This window comes from Capra hircus, chromosome 14, assembly GCF_001704415.2.
Source record: "Capra hircus breed San Clemente chromosome 14, ASM170441v1, whole genome shotgun sequence".
Lineage (NCBI taxonomy): Eukaryota > Metazoa > Chordata > Mammalia > Artiodactyla > Bovidae > Capra > Capra hircus.
In genome coordinates, this window is record NC_030821.1 from 10,748,515 (window position 1) to 10,760,392 (window position 11,878).

Below are 11,878 nucleotides of genomic sequence, written 5' to 3' on the forward strand. Positions count from 1 at the left end.
TGATATTAAAGAACCACCCCTATCACTGCCCCTTAGATGTAACCACCAGTTTAATTCTATTGAGGCTACAGAGTATACACAGTATGACAATTTCATCTCTTCTGCTATCAACATACACTAACACACACACACAGAGACATGCGCACACACCATTATGTGCACACACGCACACAACACATACACAGGATTTTTCTTCCAGTTTTATTGAGATATATTTGACATACACACTGTATAAGTTTAAGGTATACAGTACAGTGGTTTGAGTTTCATACAACATTCAATGATTATCACAATACGTTTAGTAAATGTCTATTATCTCATAGAGATATTAATACAAAATTAAAGAACTCAACTTTTTTTTTCTTTTTCCAGGAACAGGATTTACTAACACTGTCAGAGAAAGCATACAGCAGTAGTAATCACATTTATCATGTTGTCCACTGCACCCCGTGGACTGACCTGTCTTATATCTGGCAGTTTTTACTATTTGACCTCCTTCATCACTTTTCTCTGTTCTTTGTCTCCCACTGCTCTTATATACAAGTCTAGTTTTTTTCTCCATGAGTTTATCTATTTTTTTTTCTGAAGTATAATGGATCTACAACACTATGTTAGTTCCTGTTACAAAACATAATGATTTTATATTTCTAGACATTTTTAAATGATCACGATAAGTTTAGTTACATTATGTCACAATACAAAGATATGACACAGTTATTGAGTATATCCCCGAAGTCTTTCTTATTTTGGGTAAAAAAACAATTGTGTGTGTTAGTCCCTCAGACATATCTGACTCTTTGCAACCCCATGGACTGCTGGGTCCTCATTCGACACACCAGGCACCTCTGTCTACATAATTTTCCAGGCAAGAATACTGGAGTAGGTTGCCATTTCCATATTCCCAAAGTCTTTCTTATTTGGGGGGAAAAAATTACCCTTTCAGAAAAGCTCTTTCAAATACCAACTTCCTAAAATTAGAAATAAAGTAGCAATTACCAAATATCAGAGTAACACAAGCAGAGCAACAAAAAGAAGAGAGACAAAAATAGTAATTTCAAAATACACAGTTTTTGTTACAACAGTAATTCACGGACTTAAAATTCAAAACTTAGAATAGTGTGAAATGGAACATTTATGCACCAGCAGTAGTCATGGCCGAGTGTTTAAGGCGATGGACTAGAAATCCACTGGGGTCTCCCCGTGCAGGTTTGAATCCTGCTGACTATGGGAAGTCAACATTTAGGGATTCCCTGGTGGCTCAGAGGTTAAAGCCTCTGCCTGCAATGCAGGAGACCTGGGTTCGATCCCTGGGTCAGGAAGATCCCTTGGAGAAGGAAATGGCAACCCACTCCAGTGTTCTTGCCTGGAGAATCTCATGGACGGAGAAGCCTGGTGGGCTGCAGTCCACGGGGTCGCAAAGAGTCGGACACGACTGAGCGACTTCACTTTCTTTCACTTTCATGTATTCTCTTCCCCAACTACTTCCAGAAATTCCCACAACATGACTTTTTAACAGCACATTTGCTCAGTGGTGTCTTTCCCCGCTAGGATTTCACCTCAACCAGCGTTTGCTGGGGGCTTCCCTGGTGGCTCAGTGATAAAGAATCCACCTGCCAATGCAGGAGCTGCAGATGCAACCCCTGAGTCAAGAAGATCCCCTAGAGGAGGAAACGGCATTCTTGCCTGGAGGCATTCTTGCCACTCCAGCATTCTCGCCTGGAGAATCCCATGGACAGAGGAGCCTGGAGTGCATGGGGGTGCAAAGTCAGACATGACTGAACAACTGAACATGTACTGAGCACAGTACATAGAGCACCTGTGTGACAGACACTGCTGTGTAAGAGTCTGCTGTTTGTCTAGCTCACCAGAGTTGAGCCCAGTGTGTGGTAAGAGCAGTCATTCAATATCTTCATGGAATTTACACCCCTTCACATAAAGTCAGTCTTTCACCGGTACTGAACTATTGAGAACCTGAAAGGTTGATCTCTTCTCAATCAAGAACACGACATGCCTGTACTTTGCTGTTTTTCCCAGTGGTCATGTATGGATGTGAGAGTTGGACTGTGAAGAAAGCTGAGTGCTGAAGAATTGATGTTTTTGAACTGTGGTGTTGGAGAAGGCTCTTGAGAGTCCCTTGGACTGCAAGGAGATCCAACCAGTCCATTTGAAAGGAAATCAGTCCTATATATTCACTGGAGGGACCGATGCTGAAGTTGAAGCTCCGATACTTTGGCCACCTGATGTGAAGAGAGGACTCATTTGAAAATACCCTGATGCTGGGAAAGATTAAAGGCAGGAGGAGAAAGGGATGACAGAGGATGAGATGGTTGGATGGCATCACCAATTCAATGGAGATGAGTTTGAGTAAGCTCCAGGAGTTGGTGATGGACATGGAGGCCTGGCTTGCTGCAGTCCGTGGGGTCGCAAAGAGTCAGACAGGACTGAGAGACTGAACTGAACTGACCTGAAATTTAGTCTCATTAGTAAATTACATCTTGTCCTGGCTGCCATCCATTCCCATTGAAAAGATAGTTAAAAAATTATATTTGAAAAACAGTGCCTAAGGCAATGTTTTCTAACTTGAATTATTCTATAAACTTGCCAACTTCGCAAATTTTTACATGGACACAATGATTTAGGCAAAAGAGGGAACAGGAGAGAAGTAATCAAGTTACTGAGGATGGGGCTGAGGGGAAGCAACCATTTTGTAGTAAGAGTGTTCTTGCCAGAGTTGGGTTTCAGTTTGGGAATTAGGTTCGAGACAGCTATTCTTAACTATAGATAGACAGACTGGGTTCTACGTAGGCTATGAGATGTATCATTGGTCATTTACTACTAGTAAGAAATAACTGGAATATGTGAATATGATTTTTATATGAACTAAAGAAGACTGGAGGTCAATATTGTAGTTCTCACTCACACATGTTTTTAAATTCTTTCTTATATGGTAGAGAAAGGACAGGTGTTTTAGCAACACATCTATGGGAAATAGATGGGGAAACTGGAAACAGTGTCAAACTTTATTTTGGGGGGCTCCAAAATCACTGCAGATAGTGACTGCAGCCATGAAATTAAAAGACACTTACTCCTTGGAAGAAAAGTTATGACCAACCTAGATAGCTTATTCAAAAGCAGAGACCTTACTTTGCCGACTAAGGTCTGTCTAGTCAAGGCTATGGTTTTTCCAGTAGTCCTGTATGGGCGTGAGAGTTGGACTGTGAAGAAGGCTGAGCGCCGAAGAATTGATGCTTTTGAACTGTGGTGTTGGAGAAGACTCTTGACAGTCCCTTGGACTGCAAGGAGATCCAACCAGTCCATTCTGAAGGAGATCAACCCCGGGATTTCTTTGGAAGGAATGATGCTAAAGCTGAAACTCCAGTACTTTGGCCACCTCATGCGAAGAGTTGACTCATTGGAAAAGACTCGGATGCTGGAAGGGATTGGGGGCAGGAGGAGAAGGGGACGACAGAGGATGAGATGGCTGGATGGCATCACTGACTGGATGGACATGAGTCTGAGTGAACTCTGGGAGTTGGTGATGGACAGGGAGTCCTGGCGTGCTGCGATTCATGGGGTCGCAAAGAGTCAGACACGACTGAGCAACTGAACTGAACTGAACTGAATACATGCATTTCTCTGGCCATGGAAATGCATCACCGTTGTTAAAAACATCCTTTCTGTGCATTGTGGCAAAAAGTGGTAAAGGATTTCTGGCACAGAAAATATATTTACTGTGTTATTCTCTCAGTCTATATCTATACCTTTATCGAGCTAAGACACCAGAGGGAAACAACATAAATGACATTAATTTCCCTTGGTGAAAATATTTCTGCAATGTATCTGAAGCCTTTTGCTTTCATATGGGGTAATAAAAATGTTGTTGTCTTATAAAATACATTAATTTTAGATTGGGTATTTTTATGATTCCACTTTAACTCTTTTGTTGGTTTAATATATAGCTGTAACTCTCTTTTGCTGCTTGAGTGGTGGTTTTAGGGTTTCAGCCTACATCTTTACCATATCACTCCATCTGCAAGTAAATAATGCTTCACTTAACAGCATAATAGCCTTGCAACAGTGTGCTTCTATTTCTTCCTTCCTGGTCTTTGTGTTATTGTTATCACAGATTTTAGCTGTCCGTGTACTATGAGCCTCTTCCTACACTTTTTATTTTTATTCAGCCAACTTTTTTTTTTTTTTTAAGAGGTTTGAAACGAAGAAAATAATCTTGTGCATTAACCCAGTATAGCCGCCGTTTCCCATACTTTCCCCTCCTTGTGTATGGCCACATTTGCTTCCGGTACCATTTTCAATCTGCCTAAATGCTTTCCTTTAACACTGTTCACAGTATGGGTACGCTGGGGATGGATCCGTTTAGTATTTGCATGTCTGAAAGTCTTTATTTTGTCTTCACTGAGGAAGACATTTTCACCGGCTAGAAAATTTAAGTTGACAGGTTAAATTTTTTTCTTTTTCTTTGCTAAAGATGGCAGCCATTGTCTCCTCACCTGCCTTCTTTCCAAAAAGAGCTCTGCTATTATCCAATTTTCCCCCTGACTCTTTTAAAGACTTTTCTTTAGTGGTTTGAAGCAATTTGATTATGATGGTCTGTAGTATAGCTTTCTTCATTTCTTGAGCTCAACTTGTTGAGCTTCTTAGATCTGTAGGTTTACAATGTCATCCAATTTGCAATAATTTGACTCTTATTTCTTGAGCTCTTTACTCTGCCCCTCCCTTAGACATTCCTTAATAAACAATAGGCTTATTGTTAGGCTGTTTGAAATTTTCCAAAGCTTCCGATGCTATATTCATTTATTTTAGCTTCTTTTTTTCTCTGTGTTTTGAGTAATTTCCACTGTTGTCTTCAAGTTCATTAATCTTTTCTTCAACAAGTATCTAATCCAGTCTTTTATATTTGCTTTGAAATTTATTTTATCATCTCACACATTATAGTTTTAATTGGTAGAAGAAGGATTTGGGTCCTTTTTATATCTTGCATGTCTTGGCTTAACATGTCCGATCGTACCTCTAAATTTTGAAAATATGGAATGCTGTTATAATTTGTCTGCCAATTCTAACATCTGTGTAAGTCAATTTTGACTGATTTTTTCCTCATTATGGATTGTATTTTCCTGCTACTTTGCATGTCTGGTAATTTTTTTATTGGATGTCTTGTTGGATATTTATATATTGCTACAAATATACTCGAGTTGCATTCTGGAACAGGTGGAGCTACTTGGAAACAGTATGATTATGCTGGGTCTTGTTTTTAAGATTTATTAGGTTGGAACCAAGGCAGTTTTTAGTCTAGGCTTATTGGAATCCTAGTCTCTGACCTGTGAATTAGAAGTTTTTCTACTCCGACTCTTGGGAATAAGCTCTGTTCCTCGGCCTGTGTGAGCTCCTTGCACTGTTGCCTCTCAGGCATTCGAGTGGTTTTTTTCCCCCGCTCTGAGTAGTGAATTTTCTCACGGGGATGTGCTGATCAGTACTCAGCTGAGTACTTGAGAGGGAGTTTCTGCAGGTCCCTGGAGCTCTCTCTGTGTGCAGTTCCTTGCTTCCTCCGTGGTTCTCTATCTTGAAAATGCTGGCTGTGTCGGTCTCTTCAGAATCTCAATTCTGTCTCCTCAATTCAAAGAACCTGTACATTTTGCTTGGACTTCCTTTCCCTGTACTGGGCTTCCCAAGTGTCCCTAGTGGTAAAGAACTCACCTACCAACACAGGAGATGTAAGAGACTTGGATTCGACCCCTGGGTCAAGAAGATCCCCTTAAGGTGTGCACACCAACCCACTCCAATACTCTTGCCTGGAGAATCCCATGGTCAGAGAAGCGTGGCAGGCTACAGCCCATAGGGTCACAGAGTTGGACATGACTGAAGCGACTTACGGAGAAGGCGATGGCACCCCACTCCAGTACTCTTGCCTGGAAAATCCCATGGACAGAGGAGCCTGGCAGGCTGCGGTCCATGGGGACGCTGAGGGTCGGACACGACTGAGCGACTTCCCTTTCACTTTTCACTTTCATGCATTGGAGAAGGAAATGGCAACCCACTCCAGTGTTCTTGCCTGGAGAATCCCAGGGATGGGGGAGCCTGGTGGGCTGCTGTCTATGGGGTCACACAGAGCCAGACACAACTGAAGTGACTTATCAGCAGCAGCAGCAGAAGAGACTTAGCATGCATGCACTACGGTGGCCTGGAAGCTCTCTCAAGGCAACCAGTTAGGACAATTATAGGGCTTACTTCTGTTTCTCATCAGGAGTGCTGCCCTTGGTTATCCAGTTATGATATCCAGTATCTTAAAACCATTGTTATATTTTGCCTGTTTTTCAGTTGTATGAGTCAGTATGGCAAATCTGGTCTTTGTTACCCCAGTGTTAACTACATAATACTAATTATGTAGATTAAATTAAATTAATGTTTGCTCTTTCCAATAAAGAAATCAAATTATCTCAATGCTAACACTTTAAATACATTAATTTTAAATGTCTATTGTTTGACTTTTGCCTTAACATATTTATTATTTTTCCTTCCTGGGAAGAAAATACTCTTTTCTAGCTTTCTGAAAAATTGAAGCAATGGCTATACCTACATGATGATACTCATTTCCTTTAGAAAGTAAGTGATTATTTGGGGAAAAGTTTATGAAATATTTTTACAAGCTTTTATAGCTAGTACGTGGGGACTTTAGAAGTTGTCTAAGTCACTGGGTGTCTAAGTCACTATTTCTCCCTTTCGTGTCATAGAAAGTTCCCCTGAGAAATTACTGTAGAGTGGGCCTCAGTGGTGTGGCAACTTGGGCATCATAAAACATTATGGAAAACTCTTTTTAGGATTATTAATTGTACCAGTGACTCTGGTATATTTTTCTTCCCACCTCCTGGTAATACTTTTGGCAATGATTTATTTAATTCTTCAAGACTCAGCTGCAACAAGTTGGTTTTTATTTTTCACAACTAATATCAATACTACCATCTTCTGCTGCTCACCTAGCATTTTGTAAATAGCTCCACTTACTGCTCACAGGGATATACAGTAGTTATTTATCGTCATGTCCTTTCCACAAGTAAGAAAGAGTAGGCACTCTTACATTGCAGGGCCTTATTGTTCATATTTATATTGGTACATCCCACCCACTACATAAGCTGATAAATATTTATGAGGCCAAATAACATATGTAAGACATTCAGAGATGGTGGTAAGAAGATATTAGTGGTAGGAACCAAGAATAAGTAATAGGGAGTGTGTGTGTGTGTTAGTAGCTCAGTCATGTCCGACTCTTTGCAACCCCGTGGACCATAGCTCGCCAGGCTTCTCTGCCCATGGAATTCTCCAGGCAAGAATACTGGAGCAGGTTGCCATTTCCTCCTCCAGGGGATCTTGCTGACCAGTGATTGAACCTGCGTCTCTCGTGTCTCCTGCATTGGCAGGCGGATTCTTTACCAACTGTGCCACCTGGGAAGCCCCAGGGAAAGTGTCAGATTAGAAATGGAAAGTTACTAAGAGCATTTACCCTTAAAGCAGAATGAATGCCTAGTAATTGAATATTACCAAATAAAGAAGATCAAATTTCATGAAACAAGTTTGCATATTTTCCTTTCAAAAGCTAAAAATTTGATTATCTTAAAAATTTCTCATAATTTCAATATTTCAGAAACACTTGAGGCAAAGTAGAAAATAAACACATACTTAGAATCTATCCTTACCCCATCCATCTATCTCCCTTTCTTCTCCATCCTCCTTTACCTCCTTATAGCTTAAGGGTATTTTCTAAACACTGAAAGCTATTTTTTAAACCACTTACATAAATGTTCAGTATTTGCACTGAATACTGCAACTCTTCAGGAACACAATATTTAGCCATCATCATATACAAAACCTGTATACAGGTCAAGAAGCAACCAGACATTGGAAAATGGACTGATTCAACATGGGGAAAGGATCATGTCCAGGCTGTATATTGTCACCCTGAAATTTAACTTGTATGCAGAATACATCATTTGAAATGCCGGGCTGGATGGAGAACAAGTTGGAATCAAGACTGCAGGGAGAAATATCAATAACCTCAGATATGCAAATGACACCACCCTCAAGCAAAGAGGAATTAAAGAGCCTCTTGATGAAGGTGAAGGAGGAGAGTGAAAAAGCTGGCTTAAAACTCGACATTCAAAAAACGAAGACCATGGCATCTGGTCCCATCACTTCATGGCAAATAGATGGGGAAACAATGGAAACAGTTAAAGACTTTATTTTCTTGGGCTCCAAAATCTGTGCAGATGGTGACTGCAGTCATGAAACTAAACGACGTTTGCTCTTTGGAAGAAAAACTATGACCAACCTAGACAGCATATTAAAAAGCAAAGAAATTATTTTGCCAACAAAAGTCCGTCTAGTGGAAGCTATGATTTTTTCCAGTAGTCATGTATGGATGTGGGAGCTGAACAATGAAAAAGGCTGAGTGCCAAAGAATTGATGCTTTTGAACTGTGGAGCTGGAGAAGACTCTTGAGAGTCTCTTGGACTGCAAGGAGACCCAACCGGTCCATCCTAAAGGAAATCAGTCCCGAATATTCATTGGAAGGACTGAGGCTGAAGTTGAAACTCCATACTTTGGTCAACTGATGCAAAGAGCAGACTCACTGGAAAAGACCCTGATACTGGGAAAGACTGAAGGCAGGAGGAGAGGGGGACAACAGAAGGGAGATGTTTGGATGGCATCACTGACTCAATGGACATGAATTTGAGCAAGCTCTGAAAGCTGGTGATGGACAGGGAGGCCTGGTGTGCTGCAGTCCATGCATGGGGTCGTGAAGAGTCGGACTTGACTGAGCAACTGAACAATAACAAATATTGATATTTCCAGAAGGCTTATCTCCATCTTTAGATCTGGTAAAAAAAAAAAAAAAACTTTTTAATAGTAACTGGTAGGAGAATTTGATAATGAACAGAAAAGCAAATGCTTTAAAATGTTTAAAATGACTAAATCAGGATATTGAGATAGTAAAATCAGTATAAAGTAATAAGCAATCTCAGTTCAAAAATACCTCTAATGTATTGTGATATGATGATAAAGTTGTGGTACCTCTAATATAAATGACCTGTGTGAAGGACCATTATCCCTTAAGATTTAAAGCTAACACACAAAGTTAAAATCCAGGGTGGTGCAAAGCCAAAAGGAAGTCTGCTAATCTGGGAGCACACAGTGCAAGTGATGCACCGTTTGTTTTCTGAGTCACTGCTTGGAGCCGCTTGCTTCTAGACTTTCCATTCCTGCTGCCTCTTAGAACGTCTCACTGGAATTGAACTGCTGCTTTGTATTAAACATGCTTAATATAAACACAAATCACTCTTCCCTTCCTCTCTTTCTCTCTCCCTCCCTCTCTTCCTTTCTTCCAACTTACATTTACCCCTGCACTGTTGCCTACTAAGGATATGTACACAATACAACAGAACAGAACAAAGCATACTTGTCTCTTTGTCGAAGCAGAGGAAAGACAGACACATGAACAAAGGAAATCTAATTGATGAGTTGGCTAAAATGTCAGAAAGGTTATTCTCCACTTATCCCTCCTTTCTCCTATATCCATCCTTCTCCCTATACCACAGCGGATGGGCATACCTCTGAAAATTCATCCTTCAGATTCTCTTGCCACCTGACTTGCAGTTTATTCTGGCCAGTGAGAGGCTGCTAAGGGGCACATCCTTGGCAATATATAGCAGAGCTCCTCCAGAATGGAAGTGCTCCTCCTCCAGAGCTCCACTCTCACTGGTCTAGTAACCCTCCTTTCTCCCCTTACTCTTTCATCTCTAGAGTTGGTAATGAATTTTCATTTCTAGTCTCTGAATGCATTGGCTTGGTCCTTTGTAAACAGTTTATTTGAACCAGCTGGAGGGCTTTCTGCCAAGACCCTGCCTTGTTGTAGAAGCATAAGAGAAGGCTGCTAGTTCTGTCTGGGGAAGTTAGAGAAGTGTGTTTTGCATTGATACCTAAAAGATAAGTAGTTATTCCTAGACAGTATGGCAGGTCGAGAGATTACAGAGAGAAGAGACTGGACCTACCGTAGAGCAGAGTATGTAAGAACCTGGCATGAACATGACATGAATTATAAACAACTCAATATTTCCAAGTGTGAAGAGAAAGGCCCTGGTCACCAAGCATTAAATCTTTGACATTTATTTAGCTGATCCTCACTAAAGGATTTTGGGCTTCCCCAGCTGCCTGCCAAACAGGAGACATGAGTTTGATTCCTGGGTCAGGAAGATCCCCTGGAGAAAGAAATAGAAACCCACTCCAGTATTCTTGCCTCGGCAATCCCACGGACAGGAGTACCTGGTGGGCTACAGTCCATGGGGTCACAAAAAATCAGACACAGCTTAGCGACTAAACAGCAGCAGCTCTAAAGGATTTTGAATTATTTACCAAATATGGTCAAATTTCCTTCTCACGAAAAATATGAAAACTCTGATCTATTTGACACCAGTTATGTATGAGAAATTGTTCTAGCTGCTTTTGGTGTGTGACGGCTATGCAGTTTACTGAGGTGGGCAAGCTCAGGCGGAGGAGGTGAACAACTCTTTCAGAGAAACACCCAAATACTAATTGTAAATGGATCCATATGATCTACTATAAATAATGGCAAAGACATTCCTGTCTTTAAACTAAAAATGCCAGATAATAAAGTAAAGCAGTAGGCTCGGAATACTAGAATGAGCCTCAGAAATCATCTGACGGGTTGATGCCTCTTCATCTCTTTACCATCACAGTATTCCCTGTGCATACAGGGAATATAACAATCAGAACTAACAATCTTCCAAGGCTCCTTGATTCTACCTTTGAACAATTCTTTGTCTTTGACAATAAGACAACTCTGTGCCTGAAGTTGAGCTAGAAAATAGCTCCTTACTTTGCCAACTAAAACAGCACTCCCCCAATTCTTTCTATATTATGCTGACATTACACGTGCTCTCTGGAAAGAGATTTCCAAGAAATATGAAAAAAAAAAAAGGTGTGCATAATATCCACCTCATTAAAGAAGTTTTGTAGTAAGTGAATCTATTTTTATTTAATGCAAAGTTCTCCAAATATACTTGACCCCTAAGTGTTTGTCTATGTTGATTATCATCCCATTGCGAGTTAACATGCTAGGAACTGGTTGTCTTTGTGTAGATCCTCTAAAAATGAAAGCTTGAGTCAAGGAAAAAGTGGAGGTAATATATTTAGAGGGTACAAGCCCAGAGAAGCAATCGGCAACCCTCTCCAGTACTCTTGCCTGGAAAATCCCATGGACAGAGGAGCCTGGTGAGCTACAGTCCACGGGGCTGCAGAGAGTTGGACACGACTGAACGACTTCACTTTCACAAGCCCACAGGACATGAAAGAGGATGTGAAGCAGACACAGGTGGAATGCGTCGGCTGCCACTTTACAGGGAGCCAGACAGAGATAGAGCAGAGTCACACCTCCACTCAAAATGAGTGGGTCACACAGGCGATAGAGGAAGGGAAGTTATCTGCCAGACTTCCTCAGACCACCTTTATTTACAGGTCAGGGATGACCTATCCTAACTCTCCTCTATCCTCAGGTTGCCATGGTTGGCCCTCAGATGGTCCCCTGGGGAGTCAGATTCCAATCCCTAATTTGAATCTGAAAATAGAGGGGTGCGTCCTCAAGGGCAGGTCCACCTGTGGGGTGTAAAGGCCACCAGGTCCCAGGTGTCAACCCGGACTCTAGCCAGCTCACAGAGCGTGGTGTGGTGGAAGCAGCTGCTGGGCTGTGGAATTGAATGGCACAGGACAGCCTTGGGATCATGCTGACTGTGATTCTCTTTTCATATAGTCACCCTTTAATATTAGTAGGCTCGTGACATCTTTGAGGCTTTTT

The 11,878-nt window shown here is 41.2% G+C and overlaps 1 non-coding gene across 1 annotated transcript; it reads left to right on the plus strand.

The window, feature by feature from the left end:
• On the plus strand, nt 1,146–1,227 carry TRNAS-AGA. Its single transcript has one exon. It is a non-coding gene; the product is annotated as a tRNA-Ser (tRNA).